General features: G+C 36.7%; 1 protein-coding gene across 1 annotated transcript in view; it reads left to right on the top strand.

Annotated features, from left to right (window-relative positions):
* Positions 1-19,458: 19,458 nt before the first annotated feature.
* msi (RNA-binding protein musashi) overlaps positions 19,459-21,657 on the top strand; it is a 93,080-nt gene continuing 90,881 nt past the window's right edge. Inside the window, exons 1-2 of the mRNA XM_018523098.1 lie at positions 19,459-19,607; positions 21,213-21,386. The gene's annotated coding sequence lies outside the window, so the exon portion shown is untranslated. The remainder of the gene's footprint in view (positions 19,608-21,212; positions 21,387-21,657) is intronic.

The following is a 21,657-nucleotide window of genomic DNA, read 5'->3' as shown; positions in this document are numbered from 1 at the left end:
TGCTTCACTCTCTACGATTATTTTTTTTAAGCTCTTCAGAAATAACCATGACTTCTGTCACGAATATACTTTTTGCATATACACTGAGAAAACAATTTTTGGCATTTGTTAGTGTAATTACATTATAAAATATAGATACACTGAGAGAAAAGATATGGTATTGATAACAAAAAAAGAGAATTATTCACAAATGGCCGATTATTATTGGATTACTTTGTTAAAATTACAAAATACAATATTTTTTTGTAAGACGAACAAAATTTTTTTATTTAACAGTACAAATTTATTCGGTTACTCACGTTTTGTAAATACCAATGTAAAATTTGGTTGCCATTACAAAATAAGTATTCTTTTAGTAATTTCAACAAAATAATCCACTATGATAGAGTAAGGAGTGTTTCGCAGAGCTATCAGAGATGGCGTGTCTTCTCGTAAGAGAAATTCAACGTCTACCTCTATAAAGCCGAGACGATTAGAGACTAATCTCGTGGACTTCTCGGTTCTCGCCACACCATAACTATTTTTTCAGAGCGATTAGTAATCTCAATTGCTCTAAATCTATATATACCATATTTTTGCTAAGCTAAGGAAATTCAAAAACGCCAAACATAATCACTCTGTGAGAGATACTTATATATTATTCATTTTGTTCCGGTAACAAAATGTTCTATTTCTAAACAAATTAAATTATTTAAAAGGCATAAACCACGAACGCCGATTCTAAATTGGAGAAATAATGCTGGCTATTGGAAATTTGTTTTGCTTATCATGGAATTCGCTTGACAATTTACTACATGGTCATGATATGTTGCTCATAAAGACTAGTATGACTGAATGAAGATGAATAACGACCGAATTTGTTCGTAATTTTAAGTATATAATAAATTATATTGAATCATATTATATTTTTATCTCAGTATATGTATCTTAAAGGAAAAAAATTTTTTGTATCTTTCTATTATTTAATCTAATGTAATACTGAAGAAGGTCCAATTTAGGACCGAAACGTCTATTATTGTAAATGATTAAAGAAAATATATATAGTATTTAAGCCATTTAGAATCGGCGTTCGTGGTATGCCTTTTAAATAATTTAATTTGTTTATACATTCTCACCACGTTTTTGACCTCATATTATGTTCTATTTCTAATTACAAAAGATCTATAAACATCATACACACAAAACAGTTTTGTATCATTAAATGATTAGTTTAGTTAATAAATTCAACAAATTAATATTGTCGTAGTAACCAACGGTTTTATTGATCATATATCAACAAATAGTTTTTGTGTCAGTAACAAAACTTTGGTTATTGGTACAAAACATTTTTCTCAGTGTATAACACAGATGTCTATATTAGTACTAGATACGCTAACTTCTTAGTTGATTTAATGGCGGCGACAGTATGTACATGTGTTATATGTATATGTGTACGATGTGTATATGTATCGTGTATACAGGTATATGGGCAAAATGATTGGGGTGGCCATTTAATAAACTCAACCGGATATCCGGCTGTTTACAACGTTTTAGTCGAAGTTAGCGATCTAGTACTAGTATGTAGACATCTGTGATATATATAATTATGGTTAAAAGCTCCTTTTTATTACTATTTATAGTCATTTTCATGGGAACTACGTATTCTTTTTGATATATAAAACTATAAATATAATTACATTATTACTAACTTTATAGTCGTAATAACTATAAAAATGGAGCTCCTAATCATAATTATTTCATCATACAATTGCACTCACAAATACCAAAAACTTTTCTCTCAGTCTAGTGCTTGGAAAAACTGATCATGCTGATACGATTTCGCTAATATTTTTGTTGCAAGACGCAGTTTTTATTTAGTTGGTTTATAACCAACCCGAAATAACACCGTGTTTATGAAGCACGTTAGCGCCCACTTTTCGCGAAACTGAATTTTTAATCAAAGTATCGTCGAAAATCGCATTTTCCAATTTCTGCACTATCTGAAATCTAATGTGTCGCATGTGCACGCCATAAAATTTCATACTCGTAAAAGAACATCGAGCGAGAGAGTACGTAAATTCTAGTACACAACAAAACAGTCAATTTTTACGAGCAATTTCGCAAAGCTTTTCGGCGTCGAGACGACTCGGCCTTCCTTCCCCTTTTCCTTATTCTCCTTTTCGTCTTCTCGCGATCTTCCTCTTACTTTCAGTACTCTTCATCGTTCGTAAAGAATAGTTAGGTTCCAACGCAACCGATCTCTGTTTGCACTTCGTGAGCTTCCACAGGAATGGTCTCGGTTTTAATACTCTCGCTGTAGATTAGGCACGATTTCGCCACTTCCCTCTTTTTCTTCTTCTCTTCATTTTCGAATTCGTTCAGCGAGTATAGAATTTTTAGTGGTTTTTACTCGCCGCATCGAATAACGACCACACCTGCGCAAAAGAGTTTATTAGATTAACAAACGAAGTATCGTAGAATTATTCATCCTGGTTTCTTTCTCCGTTCCTGGCGAATACTCGCAATAGTGGTTTATAAACTAAACATATATTTTTCAGTTTTTACAGTAATGCAAAGTTTTTATATACAGATATAGGTATGTAATTGACACAATTTATTTTAGAAGGAATTACTTTATTCTAGAAATGTATAAAAAATGTAGTTTTGTTCTACTGCAACTCTTTTTACATAGTACAGTTTTTTATATAAATTCGCGTTTGTATATAAAAGGTATTCTATTACAGTTATTGATTGATACAATGATAGAATGGAGTAATTGACAGAATGGAACGCTTTAATGCGATCAAATTAATGTTTTTGAATACATATGTTTATTTCCTGGAAAGTATAGATCTTCCGGAATAATAGCCTTTGAAAAATAATAGATTAATTATTTGAAAAAGAGATAAATTGACATTTGCTCGTTCAATTTAATCGAAAAATCTCCCACACTAGTTTATCCGCGACACAGGCTAATTGTTTCTTATTCCATAATGAAGTATCATTTTAATCGTTGGACCACCGTTAAAAGCCATTTACGAGCGATATGTGTGCGCGTTGTCATACATTTCGTACAGCACGGGGGAACGCTATTTGCATACTGCTCCAGCTTTGTGAGAGAACGTACATCGGTGTGCTTTAGAGCGAAACTTGTGGAGCTTGCAGGGCTCGCTGGGCTCGTAGGGCCGCAGGCAGCGAAAAGAGGCAAATACAATGTTCTCGAATACCGAAAATCACTCGCGTTACAAAGCTATCGCGCGCGGACGCGGGTTATTTGTTCCCGGCAAACTTCCAATCCGAATACCAGTCCGATCGGACTTATGGCCCTTCACACGGGGAAAAAAAAATAGGATACGGTTCTAATGTATTCATGAATCTCGTCGCAGGTGGGTACTGGAATATCTCGCAACGCGCGACGAAAATTTTGCAATTTTGTTCGTAATTCCACGTGAAATTCTACGATGATTCTCATCCCACAACGAAGAATTTAATAATAAAGTCCATAACCGAGTGAAAACATTTACATTTGCAATAAACACGTGTAACGACCTGTTTTACAAAGCTTTGTTCGCAGCGAAACGACGTTAAGCGTAAGTTGATTATAACGGAATCGAAAAATATTTGTTAGCTTGTGAGTGTGAGCGTCAAACGTATCGAAAATCGAAGTCTCTCCGCTACGTTCGAGAGTGCAATCATCTATCTACCTTGATGCAGCTATCCCGGCCGACTGGCCGATTCGATCCAACCCATAAATTTGGCCTTCTGGCAACAATGAGCCACGCGGCCGGGAAAGGTGGCGATAATTTTCGTGTCGTCCATTAAATCGTTTTGGTCATCCGGCTCAATCAACCGTGCGAGAAAGCTGTCAAGCTCAGACGTTCTTTTTTTCTCTCTTTTTCTCTCTCTTTTTCTTTTTCTTTTTCTTTTTTTTTTATCACCGTCGTTCCACCCGTCCACGGATATTGGACGTAGGGTCAAAGGTGGTCGTTACTACGTAGTGGCATGATATATATATTGTAAGGGAAGCGAGAGAAGAGAAAGAAAGAAGCCGATATATCGGCTAAGGGAAAAACGCGAAAAGCCGTCGGCCAATTTGCGGTTGATTTTGCGAATACGGGGGTCACTAGATATATTCCGAACAAAAGTAATGTCTTTACCATATCTCTCGAGGCAACGACTTGAGACGCCTCGAGAAATCTTGCGGTAGTAGTGGATTAAGGTTTTACGTCTTGTTTAGGGATCAGTATGGATTCCCAAGTGGAAATTGAATACCGGCGAGGTACTGATCCAGGACTATTTTTCAGTATTTAGTACCGATGCAATACTGAATACCAGTATTGGTATAGTACTGGTAAAACACTGGGATGATAGCAATGGGCCAAGGTTTGGAATACAGTACTATTATAGTACTGTATTAGAGTACTATTACAGTACGGGATTACAATATTGTAACAGTACCCAGAATTAGTACATATATTGTACCTAGTATCGATATTGATTTTTAGTACCGTAACAGAAATAATACTGTAACAAAAATCGTTACTGATTCATAATAATGCAACAGTACCAAATATTAATATCAATTTTTAATATTATAACAGTACTAATGTTGTATAAAAAGTCTGTACCAATTCTGTATATCGCAAAAGCCGTATAGCCAATTCAAAAAAGGTTACAACTTCAGCTTTAATTCCAGACGGAGAAGGCAGAAGTGACGATGCTCGCATTTTGCAGTCCTTTTATATCATGCCTGGACGTTTTTCAAACACGCGAAAATCAGCGGTCTATAAATCTTTTCGGAAATTAATTTTATGTGAATTGATTTATATATGCGCTGAAACAATTGCACTTGTTTTGAAGATAATCTACCGACAGTATGCTGGCTCAGTACTGGATGAGTATTGTCGCCCGTCATAATCCTTTCCCAATTTTAGTACAGACATGATACCGATAATCTACCGACTGTATACTGACTCAGTACTGATGCTTGACATATTCCTTTTACTAATTGCAATACAGACTCGATACTGCAATTATACTGGCGGTATACAGTTTCGATACTGGCCCCCGACACACTGGTTTTGGCAACTTCAGTACATACACGATATCGAAAATCTACTGGCAGTGTACTGGATCAGTATTACTATTCAATACTGATTCATAAATTGGGCTAGTATCGTATCATTAGTTTTATGGTACTGGTCCAGTACTAAAATATGAAACTCATTTTTCGGTACGGATTCGGTACCTCGCCAGGATTCAATACCGTTTTTCTGTATAAATTCCCACTAGGGTATATACATCAAAATTTTTAATAAGACATGATAGCTAAAATGGCGCTTACTTTTGCTAATAAAGTAAACTTGTTATATTAAAATTTTTTATCGTATAGTAAATAATTAGCTAAATTAACATACTAATAATTGTTTACAGACATAATTTCTTTGTTAAACTTTCTCATCAAATCTTCTCAATTATAGATGTCAAACTCGCGCAGCAAACTGTAGCTTTACTGGACTACTCAATCTATTTTTTTTTTTCCGTGAAATTTCTACTTAACTTTATTTATCTATACATACTCTAAAAAATATGGATTTCACATCACATGCGGTTTTTATATACTCCTCACTGTACTATAATTAAAATTTTTTGTCCAAGTTAAAAAAAATATACATTAATATACAGTGATTATTTTCCGATATGAAAATCGTAAATTCAGGAAAATAATATCAATGAAACGAAAAAATTGTAGTTTCAAAAATTATTTTGCGTAAAATATACGCGGACAGATAAATGAATGTTTTAATTGTCTCAATACGAGAAACGTATCGAAAAGTATCACACAAATTGATACTTTTATATTTTCCCAATTTATTTCATATATATATATATAACTTTTGCTGCTGATTATTGTAGAATTAAATACATAGAGGGACACAACTAAACGGTGGGGCATACAGATATCTACTCGTATCCAGATCCAATTCCATCCCGACGGAATTTCACGTAGCCGCAGGTGCTCGTTTTTCCGTGGCGGGAGGCCGCAACTTATATTAACCTCAACGGAACCAGGCTCTTTGCCACAGGGAGGAAGGGGTTTCAGCTTTTCGCTAGATTAATTTCGGTAGCCGGCCGATATAAATCTCCCGATATCTACTAGGGAAACCGAGTGTTACGCGAAGACTAGTCGGTGAAATCAGCTGAAAGCACCAGCTAGGTACCATTGCTTTGGCTAGTTGCCAAGCACGTCATTTGGATATCTATCAATTATTGAAAACTCTGCAAACATCGTTACGTAAGAAAAAAAAAAAACAAGCGAAGCTTTCCTGACGCAACCATTCGCATTAAATATTTTTCTGTGAAATTGCTTTATATAAGTAGATGTGTAAAAAAAAAAGAAAAGATTAAGCGGATTAAAAAAAACGTCTGAATTATATACGCATATATAAAATCGAACTCTCGCGTTTCCAAATTATATTCAAGAGTCAACGTGATATTGAGACGCGTACTCAACGGTTATTCCGCCTGAGATAGACAGCTTTATCCAGCCAGCCGGGACCGATTTTCCTGTCGTTCTAATAATGTTCGTGAAATCGAGCGAGAATTCCAGTTGTTCTCCTCTCTTCTTTCGCCAGTTTCACTCTGGAACTCTCCGCCGCGCCGCGACGTTTTTTCCGGCGCGATGATTTTTCGTGGTAGGTGAATTACACGCCTGTCGGACGCAGCGCGCTATGCTTCGCCACACGACGCCGATGGAGAGGTCTCGTTGGAACTTGCAACGGGACGAGTCGTGACGAAACACAAAAAGAAGCAAGACAAAACGTAGCGGTTCGCCGCTTAATGCGGGATTAACGAAATCGAGCGTGATTGTCATGCGCGACATGTCGCGATAATTGCTTCACGATAAAAATATCTATGCATTATCAGTGCGCGCAAAAATTTTTATTTTACGCACTGGTTCGTTCACTCGATTCCATTATACTCTCTTTCAATGGTTACAAAGTGGATTATAGATCGTTTATTTCGAACCAGTCGCAAGCGCACTGAGAAAAATGTCTGGTTAAAAATGGACGAATCAGAAGATTCCGATTATATATCAACGAAAATTCTGATTAATTCAATTAGAATTTTAGTTATTCACAACTTTAATTTTAATGGATTTAATAAAAAAATTCTGATTCGTCCATTTTCAACCGGATTTTCCAATCAATTCAACCAGATTTTTCTCAGTGCGTAATATATAATTTTATGTAGATTGATATATAGAATGACAATCGGAAAGACTTGAATTAATTAAGCTGTTGAGGCTGAATTTTGGTGCTTAATAATATCTATTTCTATATCGATTTTAAATACATCCTTCAGTTATATGAACTGCACGTCAATTACTATCCGTCTTGAAATCAAAAACCAAAGCTAAAATAGTACCTAATATCTAATATAAATTAAATTGATTGTTTCAAGTCCGATAGTAATCGATGCGTTATTTATATAATTAAAAATGCATTTAAAGTTTATATAGAAATATTGTTATTGATTGAAAAAGAGTCTAATTACAGAATTCTAATTAGTATGATCAGAATCTTCTTTCATTTTCAACTGCAAGTTTTTCTTAGTAGTACCAAGATCTGGTTTTGACTGTATTTAGTGTTTATTTATTCATACTTTTCAGAAGTCTACTTTAATTTATTATTGTAAATAGCTATTATTTTAAGATGGACAGAAAGGACGGTATTGCTGAAGCATCTAAAAATTTAGCTATGAATATAGATCTGAAAATAACTTTGCTAGACCAGCGAAATAGTTAGGTAGGAATATATTACGTAAAAATCGAGCAATATTGCAAAAAGTTTCGATATTTTATGTATATGATTATTTGGATGGTTCGAAATTATTTTCAGATCTTTACATAGCAATATAAATTTTTAGATATTTCAAATCTTTCCGTGTAATTATCTCTCGCACATAACCGAATCACACAACCAACGACATGGCGATCGCAATATATTCGCCAATTAGTTTCTTTTATTCAAATAAAGAGAGTTACAATTACATCCAGAAAATTAACCAATATGAGCGAAGTGACTTGGCTTATTTCGTTTTTATATGGGTTGCCTGCATACAATCAACAATATTGCGAGATTATTTAGCGTTCAGATAAAAAATGCTGACAAAGAACTTACGTGTTTTTATTTATATTGTGTCTTTAGTATGCAGATTCCAAACGCTCGCACATGCGACTTCGAGATGTGTCGCTTGTCGTTGGAGAAAAGCAAGGATATGGATGCTCTTAAAGTCTCGCGTTTACATTAGAAGAAACGTAGAGTGGAACGGGTATACTTGCATCGCGAGATTAAAGACGTCGGTCTGGAAGAGACAATCTTTTAAAATAACCGCGCGTCCGCGTGTAATTTGCGAGAAGAGCTTGGACGTGCACATCGCTGCTGCGTTCTGCAAGTTGTTCACAATCGGATTGAAATGCTCGGCACGCAGCTCCGTCCCGACAAAGTCCGTCGCGTGGAAGGAACAGCCGGGAAGGTCCCGCCCGGCTTTTGCGATGCGACGCCACGCGAAAGCAATTTTTATATTAAAGCTGCTACCATTATAGGCGAATGCATTGCATCACAAAAAAATCTTACGTATCAAGCTGATGATATCCTCTTCTCTGCCTTATACGCCGTTCTCTCTCTCTCTCTCTCTCTCTCTCTCTCTCTCTCTCTCTCTCTCTCTCTCTGCTTTTATATTTCAGCTGTATAATTTCATTGTCTTTTTCTTTCCTTTTTAATGAAAATTTATCTTACAGGGCCTTTAGCGAATTAACATTTTTTTATTTATAAATTAATTTTTATTAATTAAAAAATAATTTTCTATATTTTTTAAGAAGGAAATGAGCGTCGAATACAGAGACACGGCTTCAGGGACGGCTTTTGAATGGCGTCAAACTCTCGGGTTACTTTACACGCGCGCGTTCCGTTTTCTCTTTCCCTCCGGGTAACCGGGCCGACGATGGCATACGCGCGAGACGGAGTGCAGTTTATGGCCCCGTGCCTCATGTAGATGCATGTTTATTACCACATTAGCGGACGATGCGTAGGGGAGGATATCATACACACACGCGTGTATACATCCCCGGTGTAGGATGCCGAGATAGGATTTTGTTGGTTTACCGAGAAGGATTCTCTCTCCGCACAAAATATCCCGCCTCTAGTCGTCATTCCTGCTTTTACATTACCGGAAACGACTGAAACCATAGGCGGAATTTCTCTCTTCTCATTTTCTCTGCAAGTTTGTTGTATTTTACTCCCTCTTTGTGATATACGCAACATTCTCTCGATATCTGGAGAAATAAGAAGCTTTAATAAGAACGATTATTCAATGTCTTCGTTTTTGCGTAATTTCTGAAGATTATAACAGTAAACTTCTATACGAGGAACTCGGTCTTACTCGGTCGACACAAGTTGATATTATCAACTTAATTATCTTAATTAAGAGACCAGTAGCCATTTAAAATAAAAACTTAGAATTATATAGAATTATAACATATTTTAAATGTAATATATTTAAAATAAAAACAATAGAATTCTGCTAAAATATATCTTAAAGATATAATAATAAATTTATACTGTTATACGTCTTAAGTACATTTTGTAGCTATTTGAGATGAGAACAATAGAATAGAACAAGAGAAATCTTTAAGATATATTTTAGCAGAATTCTATTGTTTCTATTTTAAATAGCTTTAAGGTGTATTTTATGTTTCATATATAAAAATACTTTAAACGATAAGAAGTCTATATCATCTGTCGTTTAATGCCGTTTTTTGAACTATCAGATAACTAAAATTTTTCGTTTTTCGTTAATCATAATTCTCAGAATTGTTTATGTCAATCATAATTAGTTTGTAGAGCTTGTTTTCATTATTTATAGATACAATAGCCATTTAACTTCATTTCATTACTACATTTTCAGTTGCACAGTTTCTATTGGATAAATTTTAACCTCCTAAAATGTCTGTTCAATTGAACGTATAGACATAATAGATATAGACTACGCATTCTCTGATCTTAGCATCTTCGCTCCATTAAAAAGAATTGAATTATATCGGCACTCTCTTCAACTCGACATTTTAGAGAGAGAGGGGGGGGGGGGGGGGATAATGATTCAAGCTACCTCGCTCTTTCTGAATAATAGTTAAATAGTTTATAGAAATGCGCAGTTTACTCTTATTATTGATGCGATCCACTTGATGCTTTAAAGTATTTGATTGAACAGTCGGAAGAAAGCATTTTAATAATTAACCAATCAAAAAATGCTTCAAAGCATTAAGTAGACTGTAGCCTACGATTGATTGTGATTCGTGCTTGTTTATTGTATGAGTTTAAACTTATTGTTAGAGAGAGATTCAAAAGTTTCAATTATAACTATAAGTCTATTAAGTATTATGCTATCCTTTCGTAAGTCACGCACAACAGTCAAATCATTTTTAATCCCGACCTTAACTCTACTTTCTTTTTTTTTTACATAACTCATTGCACGAACGAGAGTCGCGACGTAATTTCCCGAACGAAGAGAACGAGACGAGATGATTTTCAGGCGGTATTCTTGCGAGCAGTGACGCGCAAAATGACGCACGAATGCATGTCGATTATATACCTGACGCGAGGACGAATGTGGGGAAGAGCTAAAAGGACCGATCTCGCGCGCAAGTATATTATTCCGTAATGGTGAAACGATTAGTCAGATCACCCTCCGGACCCTACGCAGCGCTGACAGTTGCACGCGCAACCTGCACATGATTAATAATCACGCGCCGGCCGTCGTTATCGGCGCGCGACCGTTATCGCTATCTTCCGCCTATCTGCTCCCGCGTACTTTGACGCACCATTGTCGGAAATTAATCCATTCGATAGGATTAATTCGCAGGAGGAGAAAGGACGCCGCGGTCGTACGGTTTGATATGCCCGAGAATTCATTCGAGTCACGTGTACACCTCCGCCATTAAAAGTTGCTCAGTCAAAAGTTCAATACATCTAGCCGAGAGCGCATCCGTAAAAAACGTGGAATTAAGATTTCCTATCTATTAGCGTCTTAAAATACGTGAAATTAAATCAGCCACCGCGTTTCGCAGTTCTACTTGCATTTTCATCAGTCGTCACACGAGTTTGTTTTATCAAACACACATTTGTAGAACGCATCTCATTTCCATTAAGAAAAATAATACAAGCTAAAATTTTTCGAATTTTGTATTACGTGCGTATGTATTATATTTTAAATATATTCATACATATTTATATAACGCGTCCGTCGGTGTTCAGTCAGGAAAAGTGAGATACGCAGATATAAGTTGAATTCAAATACTTTTTAAAGAAAACTAATGCAAGGAAAAAAATAACAAAAATTAAATAAGGGGTAGTTTTTAATACTATGTATAAAGTTAGTATCTGCATTATTTCTAGAGAATTTGAAACAAGCAATTTGTGATTAGTTTTAAGTTAATTTATGTTTAATACACAATTAATTTTGAAATACGTAATCTTCTTTCCTCTTTTCCGAACGATTTTATATTTTCAGTTTGTGTCACTTTTCTTGTTGTAGTGCGACATATTGATTAAAGAATGCGGTTGTTCGGGTAGAATAAATAAATCGAAATGAGAATCTTATTTCGAATCAAATCGAATTAGAAAATGCACCATCAGCTTTTCTTTTATCGGTAAACCCGTCTCAATAGAAGCGTAAAAGGAAGGATCAGTTCATTTCACATCAGTTTTTTTCCAAGAGAAAACTCCCGTCTCCCGACAAAGTTGATGAAAACTTTACGTAAAACGCCGCGAATCGTGGCTCGACTGATTGTACTTTAATACGGTGACACGCGATGCACACGTCTCGTGATGGACATCACCGCGACGGCGGCGGCATGTGCAGCACATTTTTCGAGACAAAGAGAGGGTGGAGGGATTGGTGGGCGGGGCGAGACCAGGGCAAGGGATGAATTATTCGTTGTCTCTTGCACTCTGCACCCTCGGACACTGACGCCACGTTATCCTGTCTACCGTGTCGACCCTCTGCCGCTGACAGTGTCATCCATAATGTCCGCAGCGAGCGCGAGTGACATTTGCACCCCGACGCTCTTTCCGCGGAAGAATTTTACCGCGCCTTTCCGGGAACACTTTTTACGAGTTCTTTCCCCCGTCACAGAAGCAACACAAAAATATATTACGTTAACTCTTTCGCGTAAAGATAACGATAGCGGAGAGATGAAATAGATAGATGGGTTTGATCGCAAAAAATATTCGCAAAAGACATCTGGATTAAATACGCCCGACTCTGTCTCTGCGTGAATCCTTTTCTTGAGTATTGTTTCACTTGAAAGCGAGGCGCGCACACACAGATGAAGAAGAAAATTAATCAAAGTTCATATTTCTCAAGCGACGTTGTCGTCCGATGATGTAAGTCGTCCGAGCAGACGACTAGAGCAACGACATTACATAGCTTTTTCCGATATTTCCTCTTTTCTGCCGTGAAAACTTTCGTATCTACTAGCCGATATATTCTGAAGTTCATATTATCCTACGGTATAAAATATCGCTGACGCAGATTTCGACGAAAATACAGCTTTGCGCGCGTGGGTATCACGGGGGTATGTGCGTTCACCAAATATCTCGGCACGGCGCCGCGGCGCTAATTAATTGGCTCGTAAATTAACGCGGTAACAATACGCTGGCGTGGGTGGGCTCTCTACATCCACCACAGCCACCGAATCACGGAATTACCGGCACGCGTTGCGAACGTAAGAATATGCGTGATGTATGCGGTATTCCTGATGAGGGCTGGCCGCCCTCTCGATCCTATTCCCGCGTATATACAACGCGCCACCCCCGAATGCCCTTCGCATTTCATTCCCTTCGTTCGCTTCTCTCTCGGACGATCTTCTCGATGAGTTTAACGCCGCCGATTGAGGGTGTGTTTTACGGTAATATACGACAAACCCGATGCCGAAGCTTACGTTTTATCAATGACAAGAGACTAGTCCTTGAAGCAATGTGTATAAGACACGTTTTCGTCACGTCTAGAAGAGGGAAAAAAAGAGAGAGAATCGTAAGTCTATTCTTCGCGATTTTGTAAAAATAGACGAGGTTAGCTTGGCATTCTTAACGTGTCACATAGACACGTATATCGTATCGCATAAAAGCAGGTTGCGAAGGATCACAAATTGAGTGCACCTGTTGCAACAACGCGGCAACTTATGTACACGCTTCTCGTAGGTACTTCACACGGCCGTCAAGCCGAGGAGAGTATTCACCTTTATTGCGCCATCATGCTGGAAGAGAAGTCCAGAATTTTGCACAATCTCTTGTGAAAAATTGCGTCGTGCGTTGATGATGTACTTCCGGCGCGCGCGTAAGATAAACGTACCAATTTCTGAACAGCTTAGAGAGACAATATTCAATATATAATCAATTTAAAATACTAAAATAAACATATCGGTAAAAGATTTTGTAATTATTTTAAATTACAACACTTCTATTTTCCAAATAACGTCGCAAAAATTAATATTATTTAGTTAAAATGAAGTAATTGAGGAAAATATCTGAATATACTTCTGATCCAATTACTGAACAACCTAAAAGCCATGTTTCTAAAGCTGAACATGGTTGTATCTATTTCTTATTAATACAATAATATTAATATAATTAATAGAGGAAGGTCACCGATACCGACATACCACTTTGTTTTTAGACAATATTTCTTAAACAAAAGGTAAAAATACGACTTGAAAAACATAAATACAAAGTAAAAAATGTCTTCTATCAGATAGTAAAACACAATTTTTATAATACCGTTTGCAATTTTGCAATAATTAAGTTTTTCGTAAGTTATGCAAAAATGAGCGTCTGACAAAATGGGCTCCAAAACTGACACAGTAGGCAGTAATGCTACGTATATTCCTATTCTTTTTCTTTTACAGGAATTATCTGTATAAAGTATCTATAAGTGAATGTATATAAGATTTTTCAGAATCATTTTACTTCGTTATAAAATATTTTTAATGAATTATATGCATATTTACTTTATGCTATTCTGCAAGATGCAAATATGTATAACGCGATAGTTTTTCTAAAGTTGTTCCATATATGCACGATTGCCTTCAGCTCCAATAGACTTATTTGACACTATAAAGCAACATTATAAAGATTAACTTAGCTCATGGTCTGTTTTACGGACAGGTGTGTCGGTTTACGCTGCACCCCAATTTTAAATTAAAAATCGTATTATAAAAAGACTAAGAGAAAATATAATATAATATAAATAAAACTTATTTCGGAAACTACAAGTATTTAAAATTACGTAATATTATCAATAATATAGTCACTATTATTTAAACCTCACAATTTGCAAAAGAAAATCGTAAGAATTTTATTTTCGCATTTGTAGAATTTATTTTTAGTTGATTTGATATAGAAACAAGCCATAAACCTACGAATTATGAGTTTGTACTTCTTTAACTGACTAAACAGAGATCATGATTTTATTAGTATTAATAAAGTGCAATAGTTAGTTTCTGAAAAATAAGGGGTGTCGCTTTAGGAGACCTATGTCAATATCGGCGACTTTCCTCTATTCTGTGTGTATATTTTCAATTTTTTCTCTTTTGGCATTTTGAAATTCATTCTACAAAAAGCACAATAATTTTTACATGCTTACTGAAACTATTTACAAAGAAAATATTACGTACAGGCACAGGTTAGAAACGCAGTTTTCTGTGAATGTGAACAATTAATAAGTTGCTTATAAAAGATACATTCATCTTAATAAATAAATTTATGATAACTATGTTAAATAACAATTTAATAAATGTAAGTTAATGATAATACTTACGATTGTCCAGTTCAGTGACACTCTATCATGTCACGTCATGTGCGTACGTTCAGCAACGTAGGCACAACGAATCGAAGTGACATGTATCAATAACGGAACGCGCGTTCAGTTATCAGACTCCTACCAATTATACGTACCTATTTATGAACGTCTTAATATTTAATAAAAAATAAAATTTTTTTGCAATTTCTTTTAATAGATTTTATTCATTAGATATTTCTAATGTTCAAAATGTAGGTTATACCTAAATTATACAGTAAATTATATGTAAATTTGCCTATGATTTAATATGTACGTTTCTAATCAAAATGATTAAGAATCTATTCAGGAACATCGTTCTATGTTTCCAGAGGAAAGAAAAATATTTTTTTAAAATCCAAATAATATTTCACGTACAAAATGTCTTTTCCATCAACATCTAGACACTTTAATTTATTTCATATATACATACTTGTTTAAATCTGAATTAAAAAAAGCTTAATACTAATAAAAACGTATACTTTTGTTCAGAAATTGATACGTTTACCTTAACTAATTGTAATAAGAAGCTGAGAAGCATATTAATTGCTTCTATAAAATGTAATAATATAGAAAATAAAATGTTTTCCCAAAATGTTTCATGATAAAGTTGAAAATATTCTCATGCAAATTAAATAAAGCTTTTGAAATTTTTTTATAAAAAATAAGTACGTGTAATTAATCAAAACTCTGGTTAATCAAAAATGTAATTATTTCAGCAATTTTTATATTTACTTTTTAATAATTATTAATCATTTTTTGACCGAATAAAATTTTATTAAAAAATTTTTCAATATTTTAATTAGAAAAGCATGTAGTGTTCCCTTATTTATGATTTATACACTTTTATGGTTACATCTGGAAACGGCATACAGCAAAATACCAAATAAAACCGCACTGACGCAATACCGATAAAAATTTAAAAACATGACGAGCTTTGCTTCCACATTCTCCACTTTTGTGAGGTTTGAAATTTTTTAAAATTTTGTTAAAACAATGATCAGCGTACAAGAAGCGGAGGAAGAGATCGATCGCGGTACAATACCGTTTAAACGGGAAAGTATAAGCGAAGTATCTATGGAATATCCGGCGTGTCGTATTTCCGCATGACATATCGATTCGTCCTCCCCCCTTTCATTGTTCATCGACACCGACATTGTTCCGATCTGCGGTTTTTTCCCGCGGTAATCGTTAAGTGCGTAACAGCCATCGCGCAACAGATAAGCCTTTTAACACTTCACGGACTCAGCGCTGTATAATGCACGCGCGCGATTCGTCGTCGTGCCGGGGCGTCGCGTTGTGCGTTATTGAGTGGAAGACTGATAACGGCGGCAGAGAAGCCGCCCTCTACGTAACATCGCGGCTGCAACGACGAAATGCAACCGCGATAACAGCGTAATCGAGAACATAGCGGACATAGAGCGGGGATGTTATTGACATGATCATCGACGTTGCGTGAGAGGCGACGCATTCAGAGAGCGATTTTTCTCGGCGATACTGATTTCTCCACTATGATTGTGAGGGAGAAAAAAATTATTGCAATTATCTTAATTTAATTTATCATTATTTTCGTTGCAGCTGTACATTTTTTTCTATAGAATTATAAATATAATTATTGTTACATTATAACAGTGATAAGTGTAAAAATAGAACCGTAGTTATTTTATCATGCAATTGTAGTCACAAATATCAAACACTTTTCTCTCAACATGAATTTTATCTCAATGAAGATTTCATTGACAGAAATAAAAATCAATGAATATTTCACTTATCTTCAATGCGAACACTTATACTTTGCTTTTTTTCTCTCTTATCTCATAATGCGGCCAGTGGAAATAAAATGTTAAATAACTCTGATAGAAATGTATGCAGTTTTCCTAGATATGTATCCAAACTTACTATCTAATATTACTGTATTCTCATTAATTGTGCTAATGCTGAGGAGGAAATGGACAAAAACTTGATAGAATTTTATTCAGTGATTGAAGCAGTTTTCCTGGTAAAGGTTTGTGCAAAAACGTCACAAAATTTATATCTATATAGACTGAGAAACAAGCATATACCTATTTTTAAATTAAAATTATTTTTTTTACTTTTAAGATTGCTGTTTACAGTTAATAATTTAATATTGATTGAATCAGTATGTAATCTACTACTAATACTCTACTACTAATTCTTTTTACTAACAACTAAATCCTTTCAGAGAGATTTTACTGAATGCAGTAGCATTATATGCTAGAAATTGCTGTTATACTTTGTTCTGCTTTAAACGATAGCATATTGTTTTTGTTTAACTCCTTGTTCGTATAATGAATTATATAGTATATTTTATCATGTTTTGTACCATGGTAAAATTTTCATTGTTATAAGCATATAATAAAAAAGCATTATGTAACACGTGATTAAATAATATTCTCAAGCGTGGATGTGTTAAATTGCACATTTTTTATTTTACATCGTAATCTATTTATATCAATAACAATTTTATACTCCAACCATCGAATGACGCTACAGTTTGACCTTGGCCTTTTGTAAACGTCACTCCCAATCAAAATTTTATTTCAAATGATATTTATTTTTTACATATGTTGAAAAATTTCGATAGCTTCGGCCATTAGTAACCACTAGAGCGTCATCGAAAATGCCGATTACAGATATGATGACCACAGCGATCGGCACGTTAAAAAGAATAATCCTCGAGCGGCATCATGTTCAAAATCGGAATATAAGACGTTTTTAAAACGTTATTTAGACATCATAAAGAGAATTAGTCTTCTCTCGGGTCTTAAGTCTTTAAAATGTCTTTAAGTCTTATGCGGGGTCTACAATAGAAGTCATAGAAAATTGGCCAATCATGGTTGATTATTCTTCTCATATTCGATTGTGATTGATTAATTTAGACCCCGCATTATATCCTAATTTTAGACATATACCCTGTTATCTGGGATCATCGTGTACCTGTATATACAACACACATTACCCAAGCAGAACAAGTCACGATAACGTCAAAATGATATTAAAATGTAACGGAAATGAAAGTGAAAAATGACTTTTAATGATAATGGAGTCATTTTGACATGATTTTGATTATGATTTGTTGTTCCGTAGGGGGGATCCGTAAGTGTCCTAATCCTCGAAGAAACGCGATTGTTTGCGCACGCATGACGCAGCAATCCCACGTGTGCTCTTTTATTGTTTACGCTGTAATCGCGACGACGCGACGCGACGTTGACGGCACAGTCGTTTTTGCGTGCCAAGCTCCCCCCGTGTTAAGATCCACGTGTTGGCAACGGAACGCTATCCGGCTTATCTTCGACGGCGTTTTATCTGTTACATACTTTATGCAAGTCCGACTCGCATTCCTTTCATCGGTAACAAATGAGCCGCCGGTGTGCGGTATACCATACATATATACGAAGCCGCGTTACGCCGCGGCCGTTGGCAGCTGAACGGAGACAGCGCGCGCAAATCGATGCTCGCGCGCGCATTGATTTATTAACGCGATACGCCGGTCGCACCGCGCACCATACGGTAACGTCACACTCGCTCGGTATTGTGATACACTGGCTGCCCGGTAATAAATGCGAAAAAGCTGAAATAACTTTTTTTTTCCACTTCTCCGAGATCTATTTCTGGATCTTGAATACCTCGTCTCGAGTTCGATTCATTGAACTTCTCTGCTAGTTTTTGTATCGAATCCCACAGATTTATCTCGACTCACAATTCTGCTATAATGAAATCATTGAGATAATTGAAGATCCAGATGTTCTATTTCTAGTTTATTTGCAATTGCAATTGTTAATTAAACGCTAAGAATAACGCTGGTATCGATGTGCTATGATAATTTGCAAACAGGAAAACTATATGTATTATTAAAACTAGATACTGAAATTTCGGAGCACATTTATAATGGTTGATAGCTTGCAGCACACCAATAATAATAATAATTGACAGCGAGGTAGATTAAAAATTCGACCGCGGTGGTGCAAGCGATGGAAACAGGGTGAAGAAGAAACTCGAGTTTCCCCGAAAACGACGTTACGGAATAAAGGGTTAAGTAGTTGTGGCGTCTGGGACGCGACATCAACGCGGCAGCCAGAGGAAGAGACTCGACTCGCAGCTGTATCGGCTTGCGGCCGGGCCCATTAGCGTGACGCGATGCATCGTCTACATAAATACCCACCGACGCTGCGCGGCCGGTACCACCGGTTGCCACTTTGCGGCAACGCGAACGAGCGAGCGAAGAGACAAGCTAACAGACGACAAGCAAAGCAACGCACGAGCGACCGGGCGCAAGCGCTCTGACGTAACGTTATATCACTCTCGAGGCTTTATACATACTCTATCGAGAGGAGGCCGTCTCCCTTCCCTCTACCCCAAGCGTGGGGCTCCATGTGGCGCCTGAGCAGCGCCGGTGGGGGTACAGCTCTCCTCTTCTGCGAGACACCCTCGGCCTCGGCTCGCGCTCGGCGGCGACGATGTCAAACTCAGTCGCGAGCCGAGTATCGTGTCGCTCGTGTGTGTGTCGTATCGTATCGTATCGTACCGTACCGTACCGTACCGTACCGTACCGTATCGTACGTCGTGTCGTGTCGCGTCGCGTCATCGTGCGTCTCCGTGTTGCGCGCGCGATACGATAAGACAAAGGGCCGCCGCGTTATCTCGCGGCCTCTCTCGCACGTGAGAGAAAGAGAAAGCGAGAGTGAGAGAGATAGACCGAGCACACACGTCAGGTTCGTCTCCACGATTCCCCCCCCCCCCCCCTCTCTCTCTCTCTCTCTCTCTCTCTCTACCTACCTTGTTGTCACCTTGCGATCGTGTAGGATGGAAAAAATAGTCGAGTGAATTTAATTCGCGCAAATAATGTTCTCTCTCGCGGATCCTTGATTTTCTCTCGTGTGCATGCAACGCTCCACGTTATATCTCGTCGTCGTCGCCGCCGGCGCCGGCTTCACGAGTATTGAAGCTTTTCACGAAATACTCCGATATCAGAATGATTTAAACCGCAAGCCGCGACGATGGATTCTCACGGAGCGGTTCCCGGTCCTTTTTCAACATCGGGAATATCGGGAGGGATATCGGAAGATTTGGTATACGTGCGTGAGCCAAAATCGATAACCCGTTGGGCAGACACACGAAACGTTCTGGCAGACGCGGCGCCACGCCACGCCACGCCACGAGTCGCGACACTGTGCGAATTATACGTACACGTTTAACCCTTAAACTTCTCTCCGGTGCGAATTTTCACATCGAGGATGCCAAGAATCCGTAGTACGCCATCAGTGTCTTTATCTCTTCTTCTGCTTGTATTTCCAATTTTAAATAAAGATTGTTGCCTTGCTTAAATCAAGACTGTTATACTTTACTTTACATCTTGCTTTATATTTCAAGCACTATTGTTGTTAATACATTAAAATCAAAAGTATAACTATTGATTTGAAATAATTTAAATATTTTCCAATCATTTTCTCTGTATGCATATAATTAATTTTATGTAAATTCAGCAATGTTAAAAACTCGACGTATATGATTGAATTTAGAATTTAAGGGTTAAACGCGTATATTTTTTATCGGCACCCTTGGCTTTCAGTTATCACAAAATATATTTTCATAATAGGCGTAAATTATGAAGAGATATAATTAGCTTTCCGAGTCAGACAATACAGGATGTTTCATAAATGGTATAATTAGGAAGAGGGTGATTATACACGAAAAAATAAATTTTAAATGTAGATTAAAATTTTTTCATATGATATTTTGTTTTTGAGAAATTTGATTTTCTCGAAAATATTCGCCGGGTATCTCGACTTATAACAGATCACGCTGTAGACTATTTCTGTTCATGTTTGTATTTATTGTATTGGGTAATCGAGAATATACACAATAAAACAGGATATTCATGCACGATGAATTTTATTACTTGATAAATTGTTGAAAATATTGCCCGAAAATAAAATCTTGTATGAAAAAATTTTATTTTACATTTTAGCTTATTTTTTCATGTAAAATCATTTTCTGGTTGTACTACCAATTTAAGAAACATCCTGTATATCTCTGTATATATCTGCACAGTAGAATGTAACGCTTTACAAATTTTGATTTCGCCGCGACGTGCAAAATCTCGTTTTTTGTTACCATCATTGAAACAGCCACGTGCCCCCGATCGATATAGGTTAACGAAGTTCGCACGTGCAACGATTATGTAGATCGTTAATCGCCGTTGGCGACGAGCTAGAAAAGTGACGGAAGCGGAAATATAAAAGCTGAGGGGAGTTGATGTAGAAGGAGAGGGATAACGGGAAGAGGGAGATGAAATGAGAGAGCGTGTGATATCCCAGGAATGCACACAACAATCGCGGATACCAGTCCACATAACTGAAGGAGAAGCATGCGATGTGTACAGCACACACACACAGAGAGATCGTAACCCGGGTGCAGTCCCGATAGTGCTGATGCATCCCGGCGCTTCGAGAATCGCCACCGATCGCGTTGTCCTAACATCGTGTTTCCATGTAGGTACCTAATAATATAAGTACACAATACTCCCTGTACTGTCTGCGCGCGCATATGGATTTTCGTGAGGAGAATTTAAGTTTGCATTTTCATTACATGTGCCGCCTTGTGCGTTTCATAACGAGGCGTTTAGCGAACAAAACAAACGTGCATATACTTATACATATAAACAGCCGCATAGTTTTATTCGAAAGCTGGAACACGTATTTTTGCGACGAGCAAGATGCAAGGAATTTAAAATTTTACTACCAACTTTTGCTAAAACTACAG

Source organism: Trachymyrmex cornetzi, unplaced genomic scaffold (assembly GCF_001594075.2).
Source record: "Trachymyrmex cornetzi isolate Tcor2-1 unplaced genomic scaffold, Tcor1.1 scaffold1403, whole genome shotgun sequence".
Classification (NCBI taxonomy): domain Eukaryota; kingdom Metazoa; phylum Arthropoda; class Insecta; order Hymenoptera; family Formicidae; genus Trachymyrmex; species Trachymyrmex cornetzi.
Note: the sequence above shows the minus strand (reverse complement) of the source record. Positions and strands in the feature narration are given on the sequence as shown.